The sequence below is a fragment of the Dermacentor silvarum genome, chromosome 6 (assembly GCF_013339745.2).
Source record: "Dermacentor silvarum isolate Dsil-2018 chromosome 6, BIME_Dsil_1.4, whole genome shotgun sequence".
In the NCBI taxonomy this organism is placed as follows: domain Eukaryota; kingdom Metazoa; phylum Arthropoda; class Arachnida; order Ixodida; family Ixodidae; genus Dermacentor; species Dermacentor silvarum.
The window spans coordinates 38,541,035-38,565,253 of record NC_051159.1 but is presented as its reverse complement, the minus strand read 5'-3'; the positions used below and the strand labels follow the sequence as shown (position 1 = coordinate 38,565,253).

The 24,219-nt window shown below is 49.3% G+C and overlaps 1 protein-coding gene across 1 annotated transcript in view; it reads left to right on the top strand.

Annotated features, from left to right (window-relative positions):
* The first annotated feature begins 4,012 nt into the window (after positions 1 to 4,012).
* The window catches only part of LOC119455433 (U-scoloptoxin(01)-Er1a), a 37,487-nt gene continuing 17,280 nt past the window's right edge, over positions 4,013 to 24,219 (top strand). Inside the window, exon 1 of the mRNA XM_037716837.2 lies at positions 4,013 to 4,270. The gene's annotated coding sequence lies outside the window, so the exon portion shown is untranslated. The remainder of the gene's footprint in view (positions 4,271 to 24,219) is intronic.

The window sequence follows — 24,219 nt, the reverse complement described above, 5'->3', positions numbered from 1 at the left end:
CATGAAGTGAATCATTCACAAGAGGTACGCCTACTCACTGTCTCGTGTTGGCAATGCAATTTACTGTTTATACAGAGCCAAGCGTTGGTCGTCCATCAACCGTAAGGCTTAATTAATATCGGCAAATCACCGTCGCTATTTATATCGAACACGATATTTCATTGCCCTTGCGTTTCCGGTAAGCTACAGGTCTGAAATCGTAAAACATTGTTTTTCGAGGGGGGACGGGGTGCCTTACGGCATATTGAAAAAAAAAAGACGAATGAGGAAAAAAACTCTTATAAATATGAATGCAACCCGGCATCATGCAGATCGAAAGCTCAGTAAGGCTCTGTAATTACACGTCATACTGAAGTCAGCAAACTTTCTCATACACGTCATCGCCTTAATGCGCTGTGCCCAATGAGAGTTCCATGGTAACGTGGTCCAACTTTAGCAAGAGACTAGATAGAGCATTACGCGTGTAACTAGCTGGTGGCAACGAAAGCATACAGACATGCAACAAGCTGAAACCATCGCCCACGTTTACAACGCACTGAGGCCTTTCGGGTGCTTGTACTGCAAGCATCGCAAGACATCGAAAAGCGCGAAGTGCCTGCTTACTCACAGCTTTAACCAAGTTTCCTTTGTGATTATTTCACTCTGCGGTGTCTTTTGGGGCTGTCTGAAATAATCCCGCCGTTTTTCAAGGGCTTTTACAGCGCGTTGCGTCTAGTTTATGATGTCACCTGTGAAACAGTCCTCATAACGGCCACCACATGCTGTTCACCCTGACAGCGACTGATGTCATTCACGTAGTCCGACTCAACGAGGGTCATCACGCTCCCCACGACGCACACGTTCTATGCATCAGGACACAGCTCCTTCGCGCGGGGATAGAATGACAGCATAGTAAACGACCGCCGCCACACCAAAGACGGTAACGAAAAACACAGCCGTGCTCACGCTGTCATTCATCGTGGCCACGATTCGGCTGTTATAGAAACTTGGTAAGAATTGTCTCCGTGCAAAGCGTAATTTATCAAATAACAGTGTGTCCAGGTAAGCAGCTGACACAGCGTATGTTTTACTAACGACAACGCCGAAAGTGTTCGTCAGTTTCGTTTGTGCTCAATGACGACGCTTGTTTAGACTTGGCCAGCCTAGTGCGCACAATTTTCTAGCATGTGGAACGCTTTGCTGACAATCAATATGCAGAAATGTCATCGGAAAGGGAACGTGGGAAAGGGATAACACCTTGAGTTCGAGTTAATAGTTAATTGACCTTTTCACAATCCTATACTCTTGAGAAGAATTATTCTTGCTTCGCTGTCGTATACATTTCTGCGTTCTTTCAAATTTATTTAACGTTGTGTACAGGATAGTATAGTAAACCTAGTTAGCACAAAAAAATATTGTGGAACACTTTTAAAGAACGTTGATGTGGGCCAACGTTGAACGTTGATCTGCTAGTTCGTGTTTTGATGTGAAAAGTCTTTAAAACGACTGCACGGGGTCGCTTGTTGAAACCGCTATTTGAGGTTCGAGCTAGTTCCCTAAGGGCGAAAACATACCGGAGAAAATACTTGCAGCAGGATGATGCATGCGTATGCTGCAGCAAAAATTCACCATTCAGCACCACCTGGTGCTGAATTCAGCATTCAGCAGACACCATTCAGCACATCCTAACGCAATGCGAAGGGATTCGCCCAGTGAGACCCGGAGGTGACGTACACCTTCCAGGAGCGCTTGGATTGGACAGAAGTGGACAGATTGGACAGAGTGGACAGAAGCATCAACCGGTCAGCAGTCCAGATAAGCAAGAGGCGTTTAGATTAGTGGTGAAAAAAAGCAGGGAAAAAATTGATACGAGCGGAATCGTTACGGGGGCATGGCTAGCCGATACAAGGTAGAGGAGAAGTTCTCAGAAAAAAAAAAAAAGCTACGGAGAAGTATACAAAAATACTAGGATGAAAGACATGTACAATATACCTGATTTAATCGGGCAGAAGTTGTAAGGCCTACAAATGTGCAATATCTTGCAGATATTTCACGTTTGCTTAGCTCATTGAAGACAATAATTTTTAAACAAAATTAAACGATTTGTCGTGACAGTGATGAAATATGTGAACTGATGATGAGACAACAAAACATTTTGCAACAGAAGCAACACATGTGTGCTTATCAAAGCGTTGTAGCGTTCAACGCCAGTACTTTGAACAATATTCGTGTTCCTAGCATGGGCCACTGGCCACTGGCCATTGGGAATCAGTCACAACAAAGCGAAGTGAAAGTGCTCCAGCGCATTCAGGAGGTGAGGTGATCGAGAGAGCAAACAAATTAACACACAGTGCCACTTTTTGTCCGCGTCGCTTAGCTGCGCTTGTATACACTTGAATCATGTGTTACGGACTACAGGCCTGCGCCAATTTTGTTCGTTTATGTTGTATTTATACAGTTCTCTCAGGCTAGAAGCCTTGGCGTAAACTGAAATGTTGTCCGCAATGTGCTCCACAAGCCGACACGCGCGTATCTTGTCCATATGTGGCCTAACATAAGCTGCTTTTCAGCCTTCCTTTACAATGGAATTTATGCCCAAATATGAATGAATTCTTGGCAGTTAACTAAGCGTTGGTGTGAAGCGCGTTGTGTTTCCGCCAATGTAGAACCGGTGTTTTTTCTTTCAAAAACATTCGACAAACAATTCTCTCACCGGGATTTGAAGAAACCACGAGGTCCGCGTACCGAAAGGCTAAAACTCGAAGCCGTTGAATGAGCTGTAGTGGCAAGTCGGCTAATATGCGTTCCGGCAGGGTTTTAATTCTTGAAAGAAACCAATATGAAAAGTAGTAAGCACGAAACCATAACAAAAGCCGGAAAGTTTCTACGGTGTGCATTTCAGTGAAGACTGGCTCCCGACAGGAACTGAATTTCGGTCGCGAAACTTCTAAGCGCAGAGAGCTGAATGATGACTCTTTCAGCTCTCTGCTTAATTAGTGAATGGTTGGACTTCAGGAAACAAAATGCCCACTTTGATTTCGGTACCCCTTTACTGCACGTTGCATTAAAAGGTCACATTGAACTATTGTATATTTCCTACTACTTGTTAGAGCTCCCTCCTTAAGTAATGTCTTCGGGCTTTTGAAGCTACAATAAATGAACTTGTCATCGTCACCATCGCTTGCTGTTAACATGATTGCTCTTAACATTCTTGCTCTGAAGGAGCTCAATGTGAGACATCATTGCGAAAAACACTCCATAACGCCCTGTGTGCTTTATTTGTCGCAAGATATTCACCGAAAGTTATCCTTACTGGCTCTCTGTCAATTTATGACTACCGCTAACAAGCAGTCTGCCCGATCACAACGGTAAAGAGAAGGAGAGAAAACACAGTCCCAATCTCAGCGTGTGCCCCGCGATGAGAAGATAATTGCATGCCTAAATTTGGAACCTCTCCGCATTTCCATACGTCTTCGCTGGGCAATCGGCCCGCGATACCGCAATACCATTAACGAACCGCCGTCTCAAATAGCAAGAAGAAAACCCTGAGGTGACAGTGAGAACACTAGGCGGGCGAAATCGAAACGTCATCGAATCGGAGGCGCCCGGGAGCGACGCGGAACATTGCTTCGATCGAAAGCAAGCGTGTGTGCGGGCAAGCCGGAGGAAGTAGGAGGGGGGGGGGGGGGGGGGGGGGGCATGTTGGTCGCGCCGAAATCGGCGTCCCACGGTAAGATGACGGTGGCGACGAGACGCCGCCGCCGGGCGCGTGAAGGCCGCCCTGCGAAGCGCGCGCGCGCGCGGAGCAGCAGCAGCAGCAGCAGCATCTCGTCCTTCTCTTCTTCCTCCTCCTCCGTCACCTGCGCGGCAGAAGAAGAGAAACTGCGGTGGCGGCCGAGAGTAAGAAGGAAAACGGGGCATAGGGTCACCGCGCGTGCGGGACCCCATTGGTCCCCCGGCAACCCTTGCCTTCCTCCGCCCGCGTGGAAATATATAAGGGAGATCCGGCCTTGCCAATGGAGGTTCTTGTGTGTGTTCACTTTCCACCGCTCCGTGTGTTCTTCTCCCGTTGCCGGTCGTGCTTCACCCCCACCGCCACCACCGTTACAAGCGCTCGTCTCTAGTGGCCCACTTCGCACGCAAAAGGACTTTCTCCTCAGAGCCAGCCCGGACGCAGCTCGGAGAAGGTTGTTACGCCGCCGTTGCCCCCTCGACGCACAGACTCGACGAGCTCTCCTCTCCAAGCCAGCATCCCCGAGGATCTTCTTCGTAGCCGCCCCGCCACCACAAGGTGAGGCCACCGTGCGCTGACACCCAACCTACCCACCCCCCCAAAGTCCGACCGCCGCCTGCAAAGCAGCAGCCACTGTGGCTCCTCGTCAACCTACCTATCCACCCATCCTACCCCCCCACACACATCTTCCACAACCCTTGCTTCCCCGACTCGGACTCTTCGTGCACCATCGACGCTCGGCCGACACCGCTTCGCGTGTTGTTCCGTGTGTGTGCTGGACCCTGAGCACCGAGCATCTTCGCGAACGGAGCTGGCTACTCGTGTCGCCCATCAGAGGTCCGCGTGTTATGCAAAGTGGGCCGCGCTTGCGTCTGATAGTCCCCCGTGGCCTTTGCCACGAGGAGAAAACGAGTCTCGAGCACGCCGACGCAGACAGCAACGCGACAGTCCGCTTCATTTGCCACTGATGCTGGCCATTGTTTCGTGCACAAGAGTGGATCGCAATTGAAAGGAACCTAATGTAACCAGAACCGCAGAGTGTGCTGAGCAGGCGAGGCACGCAATCGCAGCAGGAAGTCGCAGCGTTCGGCGATCTGGATAAGCTGAGGCATACAGTTGGGATCCCAGGGGGTCCAAATCTAAAGAAGAGCGCGCTATGCTCACATTCGTGGCTTATAGTAGACCGTTCTATTAGGCAAATCGCTTCATAACTTAGTGATTTCGCTGTAATTTTTGTTTCTTCGGATTCGTGAGCGCGTTTTGTGCACGGCGAGTCTCAACATAGCGGACAATACGCGCTATGTAGCATGTTCAGGCCCCGAATACGCGAGCAATGCTTCTACCCTGTACCTTTTCGGAGGTTGCAAGAAGGATAGCCCGTATGGTGATTACGCCTAATTTAAACTTCGTTAAGCAGCGCTTACGAACTTCCCGCACGTATAACACGGCATAAAAACATTTACGAGTCGGCTGGTTGTGGTGTTACGTTGAGTTCGTTTGTTTCCCTGTGAATTCATTTGCATAATGACGACTACATCAAGGTAGTGTAGACTCTGAATGCGTGGCTGTATTGTGATTAACCACGCTGGTATGCCGAACAGTACCATCACAGACAAACACGTTCTCCACGTAAACCCTGGAAGGCTCGCTTACCTGCACATTTATTATAACTCGTGGACGCTTCGCGAGTCACGTACAGATAGTGCTCGGGCGCACTGGAAAAGCTGGCGTCTGGTGTGACGAGGTGTACAGTGTCAGATTACCTTCTTTGGTATAGACATGAGCGGTATGTCTGGGAGTGCCATTTTTCTCTTTGTTATCACTTTGAAACTTACCAGCGGCTATCTTCCCGAAGTTTCTTACCCTTAACGGGAGATTATCACTGTATTGCGCCATCGGCTATCACCCTGTTGACTGCGACTTTGTCCGGTGTCCGCTCGTTACAAGATATTGTTCCACTATGACAGACATATCAGTCTGGACTTCCCGAAGAGACTCGCAATGCTACTTATAGTGTGCGCATTTACTTCATTATTTTATATTACAAAAGAAGTACGGTACTTGACTCTGTTATCCTCGTCCGTCAGAAAATTCTGGATAGAAATGAACGAGGCGCTTTTACATAGACACAAAGTGAAAGAGATTCAGCGACTACATCATCTATTTTGTAGGAAGCGGAAGCCACATCCTTTTGAGAAACACATTTCGAGCGTCATCACATTTCAACGTGACCCGATGCATATACCTTGATGCATTTACCTTGCGTAATACCTTGCATGATATTTCGCACGCACTGGTTACTTCACAGACATCAGTACTAGTACAGCCTATATGACCGTGCACGACAGCCGTTTATAGTTGTCTACCTTGTTTTCGCCCGCATTTGAGCAGGAATGGCAAAACTTGAGTGAGGCCGGGCAAAAATCATGTGCCATAAGGTACTGTTGTCCCAGTAGGAGTATCCTCTACTCAATTGTGGCATGGTCTATTCTGCTCTCTCCCGGCCCCCCCATCATCGACGCAACTAAATCCCGCAGTGTCGCTGTTACAAAACCACCGGTGCGCGCGAGAGAAGTAGTGTTCCGGCGTCCTTCCCGCGAGCGACTGCAGCGTTCGCGAGACGAGCTCGCTTTACTGGTTCCTCGCAATCCCTGGCCTGAGAAGATGAGCGAAACTGGTTCTTCCTGCCTTACGTCTTCCGGCGCTGTGACAGCGGCGCCGCTACATCGGGCGTCCCTTTAAGCTGCCCCAAAGCGCACGCAGCTCAGGGTTATAAGTAACCCAAACCCGGCTTCGCTGCACGCTGACATAACTCCTGCGCAAAGTGCCTCGTCTTCTTTTCGTCCGCTATATCGCGTTTTTTTTTTGTGTTCTTTTTTCTTCGTTCTTAGCGTAGAGTGCGAGATTCTTAGCGCCCGCACCTCGTCTCCACTCACCTCGGCTTGCTTCGCTGAGTGACGAACGCGGAAAAAAAAAAGGGAGGCGCTAGCGCCCGGCTCGGACGGCTGCTGTCCGTCATATTATCCGAGAGGCTACGATAGCCTGTCCACGTCTTTGCGAAGCACAGCGGCTAGACTTCACGAAGGAACACGATGGATTAGAAGCGCAAACATGTGTAGGCTGCATAGCAGAGGGGTTTCCTTCTCTTTCCTCACCCAGCCTCTCGAGATGTTCGGAAAAAGTCTTCGAGGCTTGCGGTGCGGTGCAGGACGAAAGGCTTGCCGCGCGGTCGGGCTGAGGGAATTCCGAAGCGAGATTGACGTGAGAAAAAGGGCCGACCATCGCCGGCGTCAAAACGTGCGCGGTAACAGCGCCGCGGCATAGGCGTGTCCGGTGCCTCGGGAGTGGCTCCACTTACTTACGCGAAATTGCGCCAGGTCAGGTATTCGGAGGAATGCCTATTGAACTTCCATTAATTGGCCCAGCCCAGAGACGAGATGCTGAAGCCCTAACGTCGGTGCACGTGATATCATGGCGGAGGACCAGATGGCCTGCGACCCGAAAAAATTATCCCGGGGTCCCCATTATACAGCTTGCCTTATAATCAAATCTTTCGGCACGTAAAGCTCCAGAATTTAATTTAATTTTTAACTTTGTTAGTTCAAGAATACAGTGACAGAACACTGTGTTCTCTTTATAAGGTAATCATCCATACGCACGCTAGCTCAGAATTGTTTCCATGCCATAGTGATTGCATCGAGAGCGGACGTGGAGGGGTGCGCCGCCGTGCTCACAATAGCATTTAACTACTTTTTGTGTGTTATAGGCCTGCAGAAGTTCATGCGTTTCAGCACTATTATATCGTGACAATACCTGCGAACACTGACTACACGACTTTGTCCTCCAGTGCTGGGAAGCAAACAAAATCGACGATAGCAGGCTGTCAACTTTTAAAGACTTCTGACACTTTCTCAAGGAAAGGTGGTGACCTTATTTGTTCGCGGTCTTTTTATTTACCTCCACGTTCGCATTTCGATGCGAACGTCTCTCTTCGAAGAAAGTGAAAGTTCCTCGCGTACTACATAGTGTGGTGAACTACACGGCACAGGAACAAACTAACACTACGAACCCTGGCTATCTCCCGTTTTCTCCAAAGTAGACCGAGGTACTAGAACGCCCTGATCTGCCCGAGAAAAAGAAATAGAAATATCGAGCGCCAAAAGACGTACGGAAGGCGAAAGTGAGCACTATAATCTGCTGCGAGATACAATTACCGCGTGTAAACGAGCTCCTACTCGAAGGCAATATAGATTACACAAGCGTTCGTGCGAAGCCTTCCCGCTCGCCTTTCCCGGGCATGCAAGTAATAGGAATGAGCTGTCCGTATCGCCTTACCAAAGGCAATCACAACACCTGGCGGCCCCCCATGTTACGCCCTGCACGCAAGGTCGACGTGACAAGAATCCTTAGCGCCCATATCGCGTACGAGAGTGCGCTCACCGAACGCGATCCGCCATGCACTGCTGCAGCTATAGCGTCGCCACCGGCGATCCCCGAGGGCGTGGGATGACGCCTATTTGTTTTCTTCGCAATACCGCGAGGGGCTCGTTCCTCGACACGCGCGGTCGGGACGGAATGAATTGCTGTGGTAGCTCGTCCTCGCTCCCACAGCAAGAAAACTGTTCGTAAACACGAACTGCGCGCGTAGAACGAGTTAATCACGAAGCGCCGGACGTTGAGAAAGCGTCGTCCGGCGAGAACGATTTGCCTGCGGCATACTAAGCGCCTAGCCGTGACGATTAGCAAGGCAAGGGTTATCCGTGCGCGTTCGCCGTGGTCTTTCACCTTACGCGCATTCGGAGGTCCACCGAGGGGGATGCTACGTGGGCGCTGTGCAAAGAACACGGAGTTTAGGCTTGTTTGTTTTGGAACTATGTGGTTTTCCGTCACAATGTGGCCGTGAGAGACGACGTAGTAAAGAGGTGTTGGGAAGATATGGGGAGGAGGAGGGGGGGGGGGGGTCGAGACAAACTTGGAGCACCCGGGGCTTTTTTTACGTGCACTTAAAGCTCACTACCCGAGCGTTTTTGGTATTCCGCCTCAATGAAAATGCAGCCGATGCAGCCCGTACTCCAATTGGTGTCCTCGTGCTTAGCAAGATAACGCCATAGCTGAGAGGCGGCCCGGGCCCCTCCGTTAACTTCGGATAGCGGCTGCAGCGGCGCTTACAAAACTTTTCTGAATATGGAGACACACTGGGCGAAGAAAAAAAAAACTTTATTACGAGCTGCGACACCGGTGATTGGAATCGAAATATGCGATTGAAGCGTACTGATAACAATCATTCGTTTGTTAAAAAAGTCTGCTTCTTTCTGGCACCTGAGTTGAAAATGTAGGCCTCTAATTTTCTGAAGCATGACAGTCAGTGGTTCTCCTATGTTACAGAAAGTTGAGAAGCACGATATGCCTAACCAACGTATCACTCCTACGTGAACCAAAAGTCAATCTGTTGCTAAAGATAACATCAAACATTTTCATCTGCTTACGTTTCTAGTGAACAGATGAAAGTGTTTGCACTGGCGCAAGCATGGAAGTTTAAAGCGACCCATATACCAGAAACTCAACAAAACTAATTTGTTGGCACAACGCCATGCGCAATACACACACACACGCATAACACTACACAGAACGTTTACATTCAATTGATGACGAAGCTTCTTTGTTTGCGCAGGGTTTGTTGGACGACCCCTGTACGCACACGCACGTAACAACGTTAACAGTTACCGTTACTGCCGTCGACAGCGCTGAGGCATTAACAAAAACAAAAGGATCGACGTACAGCAAGTCCATTTCAATCAGCTCGGTGACCGCACTTTCTCTTGCGACGCGAAACGGTGAAAGGCGAAGACAAACATTTGGCTCGAAAAACACACAAAAAGGAAAGCTGGGTGGAGGGGCAAGTTCGAGGCCAGACAATCGACGCACAATGCCACCCTTGAAAGACGCCCGTTCTCGTTACACGCTCGCGCCCGCGAACTTCGATGGCTATCGGTTACGGAAGCACGCGTAGTTGCGGCAGTATACCCCGCGGCACCATCAGCGAAGAAAGGAGCCGCCATTGCCGCTTCAATGTCTTTTCCTTTCTTATCTGTGCGCGCAGAAGAAACGCAGGAACGCTCCCCTTTCGCTGCGGTAGGCGGCCGCGCACTTGCCTCTCACGTTTTTGCGTGAGTTAAGGTCGCCTTCCGTAGCGAGCCGCCATTCATGCGGAAGGTAGGTAGGATGTTGCGTCTGCAAATAGTGCGCTTCCCTTGAAGCGACACGATGTCCGGGTGAGCTGCAGAGAAGCCAAATTCTTCGTGCCTGAGCAAGGAATAGAGCGGCAGAGTGGGTGCAAGCGCGGGCCAACACTGTGCTTTTTATTTGCGTTGGATGTAAGTGTAAACGTAAGGCTCGTTATCGTAGGCGCCAAGCCCCGATTAAGATGTAAGGAAGTGCCGGCCAGAAATCGAGAGATAATCGCACGAAAATATATACGCCACACCGGCGCCGAAATGTTCAATGGGGCCAGAAAAGCACTTTCAAATTGCCGACTCGAAGTGAACTAGACAGGATAGGGTACGCATTAAAGTACCTGCACAGTTGGACATCAGTTCTGCTACGGCGTTATCTCTTTTTTTCCTTTCACTTTTTTAGGTTGTGGCAGAAATCTACAATGGAGACGCTTAAGAATTCCTCGGGAGCAAAGCTTCGCAGTTGGAGAAAGTCTTGTCCTGGTCCGGGGAGGGTGGGGGGGCGGCAATCGAAGTCGACGCCACGGCCTTTGCAGAGCAATCGCTCCACCAGGTTAGCCAAGCAGGTGAGGGAACTAATCGACAACTTGAACGCGTTGTCGATTAGCTCTCTCAAACGCCACAAACTGCAGGCTAGATAGCCTCCGGCTTATCACTGGCTGTAATGCGACTACCTTGGGAATGCATTGGTGTTGGGTTTGATTGACAAACCAGGCCAATCGCTTTTGTTAACTGCGCCACTTTCTTTCTAAGGAAACCTTGGACGCTATAGCGTAAAGCTATTTCATTCTGATTTGATTCCAATCTCCCGACGTCACATTTACGTAACCGCTGGCGCAAGCACGAGCGGTGACCCGCAACGTTGTTTTTACAGCTCAAACACTCTCCTCGTTTATAGGAGGTTGAGTGGAGAAACAAAATGTGACATTTGTTTGATTTCGAACCAAAGAGCATTGCAGACCGTGACAGGTATTCCGTATCTAATTGGCTGACGAGAGGCGAGCAGCACGCAGAAGTGGATAGAGTTTCGGTGCAGCCGAGCTAGCGCAGTTCAACTAGGTAACCGGGCGAGGAAAGTGGAGCCAACGTCTCTGATTGGTCCGCTTCCCCTTGCTTAGTTTGAGCGGTGGCTCATCGACAAACGCGGCGGCGCGCAACGGTGCGTTAGAATGCCGCCAAGACGGAGCCTCAGGGAAGAACAGTTGGCAGAGCGATGTCGCATGCGTGCCGAAAGCGCTTGACAACGTTATCGTAGGCCACGGTAACGACCAACGCTTGACAACGTTATACTACTACCAGACAGACAACGAACTTAACTTGATCCTGAGGAGCTACTAGTACCATTTTTTTTTTTTTTTTAAGCGCAAAGAAATCCATTCTCGTAGGCAGCTTCGAGTAGCCAGCGCCAGACTGATTCGCGGGCAGCTGCCTTCTATTCTTTTCGTAACGGGACCATCACCGGCTATTCGAAAAAAAAAAAAACGTAATTCTGTTTAGATCGGCATAATAATGCATCTTTAGTGTATACCCTTTGCGTCACAGCGGCATACGCCCATTTTGGAGGATTGGGCCAGAGCGACGCCCAGTGGTAACGACGCCGTGGCGGTCTTTTTTCCACTGACTAAAGCCGACAAAGAGAGAGATAGAGTGAAACGAAAGCTGGAATTAGTCGGAATGAATAACGGCCCCAGAAGTGTTTTTCTTCTAATTCAAGTCACGCTAATGACCCTGCCCGCCGCCCAGTCAATGCCGGTGAAAGATGGGGGCGCGGCTTCGTGCTGGCCAATTACCAATGACCAGAAGAACGAAAAGTAGAACGAATCCTCGCAAATACGACGGCGCTAGGTTCCTCAGCGCGTCTGAAGCGACGAAGGGCAGGAAGATGCCCCCACGTTCGCATAATGCATTCCAATGACGTCGCTGAAAAACTCTCGCTTTTCGCGCGTAGGCGCCGTGTATCGCTGGTGTAACGACATCGGCAGAAATGAAACAGAAAGAATGAAAGAAACCGCCAAGAACCACGCGTTTCTCTGTTTCTGAGGAGGCCGCGCGTGCTCGCTTGCGATTGCGCAACCTCCACCGCATCACCCCCCTCCCCCCAGCAAAAGAACGGTGTAAGTTGTCGTCGTGAATGCGATGACACACCAGTGCGCGCGCGGGTGGGCTTTACCTCGATCTCTAATGGCAGGGTCATACGCACGCACACAAACACTCGCGTACGTTCCTGCAGCGTCGGCCTGCGTCGAGCCACCACGGGTATCATTGTCAGAACCGCCCAGCGGGCACGTAATCGCCGCCCGCGCGGCCGACGCGACCGCTCAATGCGTGCGGTTCAGCGAGCGTGTCATTTCCGGGTATCTGATTCACGAGGCGTTTCTACGCGGCGCTCGTGAGCTCATTCTGCTGACTGATCACGTGCGGATCGCTCCAGTGTTTTCTTTGCCCTTTGTTTGTCATGCTGGACACCGCTGGGCAGCGCGCTCGGACACGTGGTATATGGCTTCGTTTATTTACTTCCTCTTTTTTTTTTTCGGCAGCGTGGGAGAGTTCTTATTTTTCGCGAAACAAAGCCAACACGTTGAGACCTCCCGCAGCCGAGCTCCGGTGAGTCTTGTGGCGGCAGTGGGGGCGGGCGGGGGAGTTGGAAGTCGGGAAGCGAGCGTACAGTTCTTGTGACGTCATTTTGCCGTGGACACTATACAGTTCGACGTTAACGAAGTTGAGAGACGCCACAGGTACTCAGTAGCACTTTCAGCGATCCAAATTGTAAAGAAGACCGGCCGTAGAAGAGGGGCAGCGGTAGGTTTATAATAAATATGTTTGCGTAGGAGAGGTTAAAATCATACTGTAGTGTTTGCCTTCTCGCTTAGGCAAACACTACAGTTCCAACAAAGACAGGCCGGTTAGAAGAGACATGCACATGAACTAACAAACAAACAGTACAATATTAAAATAAAGTCGGAAGAGGCTGAACGCACTAACGCATTGTTCACAGAAATTTGATACTGCTACACAGCACGTCTCAACACACATAATTCGCACAGCAAATAATGATAGATCAAAAACATCAAAACATGAAACCAAATTAAAATTGTAGCACAGTCACTTGCAGTCCGCGCCTTGTTCAAGTAAGCACGGTATGCAATGTTGCTTGGTGAAGGCGGACATAGCATCGCTAAAGCTGTGGGCAACTGCTTCTCCCGAACGCCACTTATCAAGTTGGGTTGACTCTGAAGCACGTCACAACCTAAACAGGAAGCCATGGAATGCACCAATCAACTCACACTGAATGTTGTCCATGAGAAGAAGGGAAACCATGGGGCTAATTTTTTTTTTTTTTTTTTTTTTGGGGGGGGGGGGGGGGGGGTCACAACCATATGAAGCCAACTGTAGTTCTTAACTGTGGTTTTTAATTAACCGTGGTTTTATTTACGGTAGAAATAATAAGGAAAAGTTAATAACGAAAACTAAAGTTAAATTTCCTTATGCTTTCTTTGGCTTCATCGCCTGTTGGCTTCATATCATTGGGATCGAACTGTTAGGAATTTTATCTAGAGCTGAATATGCAGGCTACATCCCGTATTTCCAAAAGCTCTCTGCCTCTTTTTTTTTCGTCTGCGCTTTTCAGTTTAGCTCAGGCCTTAATGCTTCGAGTCACGTGTTCATCTTCGGAAGCTCGCAGCTTATGTGTTGCTTTCAGTATCAGGAGAATGAGAGCCTGTTTGCCTCGAAAACACGTTTGTGCTATTTTCCAATCCTGTTATTTTGGTGCCAATTCGTCGCGGTGAGAACGCGAGAAGCGATGAAACGTAAAAAGCCGCAGCATAACAGCAGATGTTTGCACTGCTGCATCTACTGGATCCGTATCTGACATCTTGTTTCCCTTCCTTCGAAATTTAGATACGGAGGGATGTTTCTGGAGGTCACTCGTGAGGGACGGCCGTTGTACCGAAGGCCGCAGTTACGAATGCGTTTTACGACCACGTTTGGTTAAAGCGTAATCCCCACATTACGGATCGTGTTTTTCCTCTTTCGGTTATTTTGCTGCTAACACATTGCATCCGTTCTTCTTTTTTTTTTTTGTTTTTGTTTTTTTAGCAATGCTTAGCAGACTACTTCTACTGCAGCTCAGCCTAACGTCACGGCGTCGTATTTCTCTACACCACATTACTGCTTTCTTTCTCTGGGTCGATTCGATGAAGTAAGAAAACGTGTTTTATGGAGACTGTATCATGTATATGTATATTACCTGTGACGTGCCATGCCATTCCAGAGGACAAAATTAAGGATAGAGAAACGGAAAAGCACTGAAAGCTTACATGACATATTTACGAGTGAAAGTCGAGCAAGTTGGTATAGCGAACTTCTGGCATGGAAAAGAAGGCGTGCAAACACGGACACAAGTAGAACAACAACAGAAACCACTTACTTCTTTTGTGTTTGTGTGGTGCTGTTGTCATGAGCTCCATGACATGACAGGCGATGACAAACATGAACATTTATTCAGCAATGTCTGAAACCAAAAATTATTTCGAGAGTTTTAACGCCGACCAGCAACCATCGTTTCCACATTGCAGAAGCTCAAAAACTCTGGAAAAGGAAAGAAAAAAATAATCATCATTGAAAAACTCTGCCAGCTCAAAAACTCGGAATGCGATGCCGAATCAATGCGGTGTCGAGCGCCTTGAAATTCACTCCATTTTAAACCTCAAGTTTTAAGGGTGTAAACAAAGCGTCACCTTTTCCTCGGAAATCATAGAAAATCACTGATACGTAAATTAGAAATGTATAGAGGTAGCCGGCTGTTCTTTAAAACACTTGGCACTTTATGAGCCCAACGTTCGCTCCAGAGAGAGCTGCAGATCAGTCGCAGCAATTATATGCAGGCCATTTAACAAAGCCACAGGTGCGTTTCAAAACACCACGATGAGGATATTTTCTCTATCCATACCTGCTTCCGGAACTCGAGCTCACACGAGTATCTCTTGAGAGGGAAAACCACTATTCGCAGCCCAATGTCGTCAGTCCTTGGCACGGCCACTGGACAGTGACCGAGTGGTCACCGCGAACTTGGACCTAGTGGTCGACCCTTGAGCCGATTAAAATTCACCTCGAGACCGTGGTATCCGCTCCTCTATTTCATATTCTGCACACGTACGTAGTGTGTAGCGTTAAAATGGTGCTGTGCAAGACACAGACATAGAACTTTGATTTATATGCCCCAAAGCGTTTTGTAAGTTGTGATGATAACAAAATAAGGAAGGCAAGGTATCGTTAAGAAGTACATCGTGTCTCGTGTCTGTGAGAAGACGGTGATGTTCCTTAAAAGCTTTAGATTTAAGCAAAGACCCTAAAGTCCGTTTGGAGCATTTTAACTGTTGTAGCTATGGTGCTGTAATACTAAGAAAAGCATCGAAATAGCCTTTGAACTGCCAAGCTGCACTGAGCAGCGTAAGGCCCGCGTAGGCGCACGAAATTCATTGAGACCCGTCGTGATGGGTCAGTGGCTCAGGCTTACTGCTGTTAAATGCGAGGTCGGGGATTCGATTCCTGGTCGTGGCGACTACAAGCCGGACTTTGCGTGCGAGATAAACAACCCGAGGTGGTCGAAGTTATTCTGAAACTATAGTCACTGTGTTGCTTTGGAACGTTAGGCACACCGAATCGATCAATCAATCAATCATCAATCAATCAATCAATGAAGCAAACAAGGTATATTCAATTAGCGTCCCTGAACAGTTGTGATGACGACTATGTGGCTGACAACACGATACATGCCTGAAGCATTGGCCGCTGATTTGAATGACGAGTGCTACATAACAGCCAACGCAATATCGTTTATTTATTTATTTATTTTCGATACCCTCAATCGCCGAAGCTTTGCAGAGGGGAGTGGGTAACAAATAAAGAAAAGAACAGAATGAAACATGCAGCATTATACAGTATTAGCGACAAATTGTAAACGTGAAATGAAATACAACTAAAACAAATATAACTCAACTTAAACAGAACAGAAATAAACACATCATGTTATACAATACTATTAGCAAAATTTGAACGTAAGAGAAATTTGGGAAAGGGAGAAAAGAAAACATGAAGCAAACTAAATTGCAGGCAATCACGACACATGTAAAAAAAAAAGACAAAGAAATAAGTGGGGAGGAGAGATGCATGAGATGATTAAGCAGTGCTATCACATTTTAGGTGCGCAGATAAAGAACGGGAAAAAAGAGAATGATCAGAAATTGGAACAACGTCGTCAGATAGGTGGTTCCAATCGTTTGATGTGTGCGGTATGAAAGAAAAATAAAATGTGTTTGTTTTGCAAAAAATGCCTTTAACTTTGTGTTTATGGTCAATCCGGGATGAGCGATAAGTGGGTGGCGTAATAAGCTCGGTACCAATCAACAATGAAGCAAACAGTTATGCGCCTGGTGGATGCTAACACCGATACATGCCGAAGCATGGCCGCTGATTGAATGACGAGTGCTACATAACAGCCAACGCAATATCGTTTCGACAAGGCAATCTCGTAAAAGGTGACTTTAGTGTCTCGCAATTCTAGGGATCCTTAAAATACCTCGATTGTCGAAAACTATACTTCACTAAGGGAGTTAAGTGGCGTGCAACATTCCTTCCATAACGTGCCTCGCCAAACTGCACTTCTTGTCGAGCTTTCGTCAGTAGTGATGCGCAGACGTCTAGCGCGGCCGTGCGATTCCGCTGGACTGAAGACTGACACGTACACGCTTCGATTGAAAAAAAAAAAAAATCCAGGTGACGTGCCATATACTCTCGGGAGACAATTGGAGAACACGCAATCTCGCGGCAAGACAGACAGACGCATGCTCGCGACCTCGGTGCAATTCAAGGCGGCCTCTTTCCCATCTCTGCGCGCGGTGATACCGACCCGCTTCTCCGTAACAACGGGAGGCCTTGGCGAACAAAGAGGCGAAGCGGGCGACCTGCGAGCATTGCGTCGCCCAACACGTGGTGGGCGTCCGGATGCCAAGCGCCCACGCTTCGCCGTCGCGGGTTCGTGGGGGGCACGGCGAGCCTTGAACGAACTGCGGCTCTTCTTTTTCGTGCCGCAGCAAACAACGCTTTCTACTCAGAAAACATGAGCAGCTCTCGCTACATGCCGGACACGTGACATGGGCGCCTATATTACAGTGAAGCATTTCCAAGAAGTTACGGTCACTGGCCAAGTCAAAGAAGCAAAAACCAACGACCTTTCGGAGCCCGTACGGGCACCCCAGTCACACTTGGTCCTTGGTGACGAAGGAACTCGTACGAGCCGCGAAAATTCTGTTTTTGTCACATTGACTTGTTCAGAGAACGCCGCTTCTTCATCATGTTACCTGAGCAAACAAGCTTTTCGTCGAATCTTAGAATAGATCTCCTAATGAGGCATCTCACAAGCTATTGCGCCACTCTAGATGTTGCTCGGACACTCTACCATGCTAATGAGTCATCGTATCAACAAAGAAGTTCCCACGCGCCGCAAGCCGACGCTACTCGGGTTCTGCAGTCGCTGTGGGATTTTGACCACGAAGCAGGAATCCTCGCCCATGGATGTAATTTTAGATATTTTCCTAACATAAACCAACGCGCCACCTACTTGCACATTATTTATTTATTTGTTTTTTAATTGATTTATTATGTTTTATTTTTCAATTTCATTACATTCTCTCTAATCTAAGAATGCGCCCCGAGAGCCCGCACCTGGACTCGGTTGCGCAGTCCAGGGGTGGTATTCTGTAAGAGACCATTTAGTGGACTGTCCACTTCGGCTGTCACCATTGGCTGCTGCTTCACGAGCAGGAAGGTGCCAGCCAGTCTCCTTCCTGCTCGTGAAGCAGCAGCCAATCAGCGAGAACCGAAATTGACAGTCCACTAAATGGACTCTTACATAATACCGCCCGAGGTTGTAAAGAAAGCTTGTCATAGCCAACGGAAACGTGCATTTACCGTGAGACTTCCAACATACACGCCGTACTGAAAAAAAGATATAATAAAGTGGGGTCCGTGTGTGTTTGTTTAATGCCAGGGTAAACACAGATTACATTTATCCCTGTGAAAGCAGGAAACAGGTTCACGAGCAGGCGCTGCTATCGTTCAGCTATCATGGTCATGCCATGTGTGACTAGACAAGGTCATCATGGAACCCGCAAACTGGGGCATTCGCGCGTTCTACATCTGTCCGCCGGCTTGACGAAGGTTCGAGCAGCGCTATCAGAGAGAGAAACCTTTATTTTGCTAAGCGAGGGTAGAAGTCCTCCGAGGGAGGAGCCTGTAATCCAGGGCCCCTGCGAGCCGCGTGAATGATGAAACAACTGCGCGTCTCTTGTTGTTCAGTGCATCGCGTATGCATAATTTTGTTTTAAGATCCGCGTCACTGGCGCCGCCAACGTTGGTGTGACTAAGAGAACAATCGCCGGTGCGAAGTTCCCTACGTCTAGCGGGTGGTGCAAAATTGAGTTCAGGGTTCGACTCCAGAACGGCCGGCACCGCAAATTATTTTTCTGCGTTTGAAGCCACCTTAAGGACTGCTAAAATTTGACGGCTATAATGCTTTCTGGCGACGTTTCACTTAGTCTCCCATTGTGTCGAGCGATATTTTGCCCTTTGCTCGTTGCTGCTGGTTCGGTTACCCGCTATATTACCGAAGCATTTGCAGGGCTTCCGAAAGTGCAGATCTATCTGAGTCGATCATCCAGTAATCATCTCAAACAACAACACGAGCACAATAAACAGAGCGCTGGATATCGCATGACTTTGGCTAGGGCTAAGCAAAATTAAGCGGCGGGGTCCTGCTTTGCATGCGTGGTCGCTATACTGTCTCTTCCATATGCGCGTAGCGCACTCACCGCGTAACTTGCGGCCTGCCAAGACAACACCTACTCAAACGCCTCGCTATGGGATCCGATCTAACCAAGGACATGGAAGTGAGAGAGCCTTTAAACGAACGCCTTTAGCAACGCACGCCTCTAACGCGGAGGTGCTCGAGCGGCACAAGCATATAGCCTCCTACAATGAAAGCCTTGCAGTCTAAAGCAGCAGAGCGTCGCCAGCTCTTCCTATATATCTCTGTTGGAAAATGAGAGAGAAGTCGTGTACGTAAACACCAACGAGTGCTTGTAACGGAATTTGCTAGCGCATTAGTGTACACAATCAGTCTTGTTCACGTAGTCGAAGCTGTCGCACGACGAGGTACGGGCGCCAAAAACAACCTCGGAGCCACGTCAGCCTCCGTCAGACTTTACTCAAACAACCAATTGCGACCTAGCTTCAGCAAACGCAGACTGTAAGGAGCCTGAGTTCAAGGAGCGTAGAAGGATTTGAAAGGAAGACACTTTGAGACACTGACGCTTTGAGGGCACACTATACAGGAATCTCCAGCACCACACGCAGGAGAAACTAAAGGTCGCTTAATGTGTGCTAGAGCTAAGTATGACGGACGCTGTATCATATATTCGGTAGACGTCCAGACGTACATTTAAGAAAATGAAATCCGACACAGCTCGGAGTACATGTGTTTGTTAAAGTGCACAAGTTATCCAGCAGAAACTGTCGATGTGCTCCAATCAATGAGATTGTGATGAACCTGTCTCTGGATTCGTCAGGGCCACCGATACGCGTATTCTCTGGTTGTAACGGAAGCGCCGCTTGTTTCAATAAGGAAATGCGAAATGTGTCGGTTGAGAGTACATCTGAGAACAGATTTGTTTCAACAGTACAACCCTATGTTTGGGTTCCCTGTTTACTAGTGCACGAACGCTGTCGGCGAATTAACAAAGTGGACAAAGAAAACAGCACGTCAGTGCACCTTCGATGGCTCCCGTCGCGTCGTAGCTCATGGAGTTTTGACAAGCGTGCCTTCGCACGTCTGATATGCAGTATTATAGCACGTCGTCGACCTTTGACTCGTGGACGCACGATGACAAGCAGCGAACCGGAACTAACTCGCGAGTGGCGGAGTTTCTCGTTCGAGGAAGCTGCGTGTAGGTTGCGTCAACGAGAGTGAGCTGATGCGGGCGTACTGGCTGGAGTTGTTTGATGTTCATCGTTCCACTTGCGGTCAGCACCGCTGGCACAGATATTTTATTCTTTCTCAACGTACACGATATCAGAGTGCCGCTTCGCCGGCAATGCCCAAAACTGGAGCGGTTATTTTTAACGTCTATAGTGTTCAAATCGAGTGAAACGTTGGTCAAATAAGAGCGGGGAGCGGCAGAAATAATGCACAAAACCTGTTTAGTTTTCAGTCACAGCATATCAAACGAAAGAGTCGCTTGTACAATTGTAACGTCAATTGTTAAAGGAAACACATATGAGCAGAGCATGATCGCCATTTCTCTCTTTGCCAAGTCTGGAAACGTCGAGCTTGAAGTGCAGATGACATGCGACAGATGGCGTTGGCTCTCGTCTGTGCACCTGTGCAGTGCATCGACAGCAATTCCGCAGGCACCGGCGGCTGCAGCACCATCAATTAGTCAGCCAACTGCGTGCGCGTTCCCGTTAAATATGGACCTACATGTACGTTGTCGGAAGTTGGCATTCCAAGCTTTCCTCAATGCAAGGCACTGTAAACGCGTACAAGAGAGGTGTAGCCGGAGTCACTGTCATTCAAGACAGGCAAAGCGTATCAAGTAAAGCTGTTAAATGTCCAAGTAGTTCAGCGTCCTGCAACGCTTGAATGCCATCATTGTATGCCTGTCCTTTACAGAATGTAGTTCAGTAGCCAGAGGGGCACTTATCCGCCGATTGGAATTGCGCCTCAAGGCGTCGTTCAACATCTTTTTTCCTGCTAGAGGGTCCCCCTAAAATTTTCAAGTGGTGATACACTCACATGCTTGTTGCATGACGCAAGCTGGTAGACTCCAGGTGCCTCAAACACAGGCTTATAGACACAATTTCCGGACAGTTTCAAGGCCACGCTGATGGACGCAATGCGTAAACTGCTATTGTGGTTTTGGTTATTGCAGTAACATTGTTCTCATTCGTAAACGGAAGTGGGCGATTTACTCGTGCTCACCGCTTAAACTAGTTGGAAGACGTTCACCTTCACAACAATGGCAATACTACCATTGATCAAAGAATAGGCTAGGTCTGAAGATGAAAATACACAATAAACGCGCAATCACAAACGTTGCCCATAACGTATGTAATGTGTAGGGCAGTGGTGGGTTAGAGTTATACAATGGGTGTCAAGAGAAGGGTAGCCTAGTTGGGGACGGCAGAGAACGAGGGGGTGTGATGAAATTTGGAAATTTGCTGGCATACGGTGATGTCCGCAGGCAGAAGAACAGGCCTTCGTCCTGCAGTGGATATAAAGATGATGACACGATGAAAAGCAAGACTTAATCGGCTAAGCCTCCTTGTTTCTTGGCCAGCACTGAAAAAAAATAATAAAAAAATCGACAGCGTTAAGGCATACGCCACGTGAACTAAGCTCGACACTGTCGCTATAGTGTCGAAACCGACGCCAGCCGTCCCGGCCCCGTCAGTGCGACAGCGCTAAGCCCACCGGGGGACTCCCTCCGCCCGCGCCACGCCCCTCCACGGATCTCGCGTCTGGGAAGAAGGGGCAAGCCGGTGGCAAAAGCACCTCGACATCGCGTCCCGCAAAACCGCGTGCGTCGTTCAGATTACCGAGCGTGCAACGAGGGCAGCGGACGAGGAGGAGGAGATTGGCCGAACGGCGAAATGAGGGACGATTTCGCTCTTCTGCGTCCCAGCGGGGCGCGTCCAACGAGAAAAAAAAAAATGACCACCGGCGTCAGGAAGCCGGGCGGGTTCGCGGCTAGCCGGAGGGGATGATCATCACGCGTCCAGGCCCGGCCGGCGAAAGCCACCGTGCCACGCGTATCGCTCGCTGATCGCAGCCCGTGGCAGCCTGTAAGCTTCGCGAAGCGCCTGACGCTATGCAGCCGTGCCGCGTCGGCCCTGTGTGCCTCGGGGCTCTCGTGTGGCCGACGCGTCGGAATGGTCGAATGCCGGCGGGGGCCTCCTCGGCGCTTCCGAAGGGGTCACCGAGGGGGTCACGCCGGCTACCGCGCAGCCTTTTTCTGCCGTGGACGTGCGGGACGTCGCGTTCACTCCGCGATAATGTGGCACTACGGTGAGCTGTGCCACGCGCAGTTACCGAGACCCCTTCCCTCACTCGCCCTCGTAAACCCAATTGGCTGTTCGAGGTGCGGCCCCGTTCCTTTGGCGCGCTCGGCGGCTTCGGTGCAGGTGCCGTAGTATATAGTGAGCCACAGTGAGAGAAATGTCTGTAATCAGCTACCAGCCAGACGGGCGGATCGGTGCCCCTTCGCGTATCCGACGTCTCCTGCTTGTGCATAACGAGGCGCTGACCTGGCGGGCAAATTGGGAAGGGGGGAGGGAGGTGGCATCGCACGGAAACGCGGCAGGCATAGGAAGTCCCTCGGCGAGGCTTAAATATGCAGATGTGCCTACGTAACTCGCCTAAAGACAGCAAAGCTACGCGCGCTCGTATTTGACAGTCGAGTGATGCATTGCGTAAACGAGACAGGACCCGGAAAGCTTGCACGCGCCCTTCCTCTGCATGTGGGGGAATGTATCTACATGAATGACTGCTTCGTCATCTCTCTATGGGTTGAATATGGGTTGAATATGACCTTTTTCATCACTGTGGTTGGCTAAGGCGGTGCAATTAAGTAGTCAGCATACGTATGAAGAGCTTCTCGCACCTATTCTATATAGAGTGGGCAGCAGCAAGATTCTCGACACTTTATTACATACAATTATTTTTCAACAATCAGTTCCCTCGTTACCTGCAAATATCGTACACGATCGGTTACTATACGAACCATTTTGGGGCAAACGACTGACCTTGCAGATCTAGGAACGCATCCACACATGTGATTGACCAGTAAGTTTGGTGAACATCACCTCTGCTCTTCCGATAGATTCACTCCAGTCCCTAAGAACCATTAATGTGTGTGAATTGCAAATGTGGCTTTCACGGCCCTAATTCCAAATGAAGTTCGCGCCCTATACAGCTTTGTAAGAATGGTAACGAGCCAACAGGGAGAGACGACAAGAGGAAGCTGCTGGCTTCATGTGGTTTCGACTAACAAAAATCGGGGCCTCAGCTTCCATTTGTTCTCGTTCGGTGTATCACAATTGAACCTTATAATACGAAGTGCCTCGTGATTGCGGCTCCAGAATCTTAAGTAAAAGAGGCTCTCCGCCATTTCTTCACTGACCAGCCACGTCACTATTCATAGGAGGTGCGTAGGAATGCACAAAAGAACAGTAAAAAAAAAAAAAAAGAAAGAAAAACGCACTACGTCACTTTTTGCAGCCCACGTGATGCATAAATTGTGAGATACGAGCGCATCGGGGAGCTTGCCTGCATCTTTCCGTCGAGCGTTAACTTGAACAACACGAAGCATCACTTAAGGCCGAAATGATCGCTGGCACCTTGTCCATGCGCGATATGAAAAATCGATGCAGAAGGCGCCATTAGGCAGCTGTCCCTTGCCACTTAACGCAGTCGTGTCCGCACGCGCATTCTGCCGCGTCAGTTACGTAATCATATTCCGAAGCAACAGAAAGACGTGCACAGTACGCTCATTACTTTCCGATAATGGCGAGAGAACGTCTCCTCGAAGCGAATCATTTCCTTCGGCTCGCATGATCGTCCACGATCGCCCCAGGCAAGCTATGCGTATCCGTCGCCGTTTCCTCAAACGCACGGTGCCGATGCTTCGCATTGACCCACTTTACGGCAATTTGATGAGAGAGAAGAAAGAACTGCAGAACAAAAAAAAAGAACATAGAACATAGCAAACAAGGGCCAAAGAAAACTGAACGCACGTCCAAAAATGAAGGAAGGCTTCCGCGTTTCACCTATGCGCGATTGCCCCATGTGAAGTCGTGATTGGTGCGCGGCTTTCCATTAGCCCCTGAAAAAAGAAGAAAAAAAAAGTACGCCTTCCTACCAATTTACGCCCAAACACAGTCCCCTGTGTACACAGGCGAGGAGATGAAAACAGGGTGAGAAGGAAAGCGACACGGTGGGAGGCGTAATCAGCGGATCGCCGGACACCGATGCGCATTCGGTCCCGAGGACGCGACTCGAGGCCCAACTCGCTCGCTGAGGACGGCAAGGCTGGCCGCCGCTCGGGGCACGGGGAGACTCTTACAAAATAGGGCCATCGGAATCACGCTTCCCCGTCCAGGGTCAGCGAGCTTCTTCTTCCTCGCCGGTCGATTTGGCCGATAGCGCGTCGCTCCGGG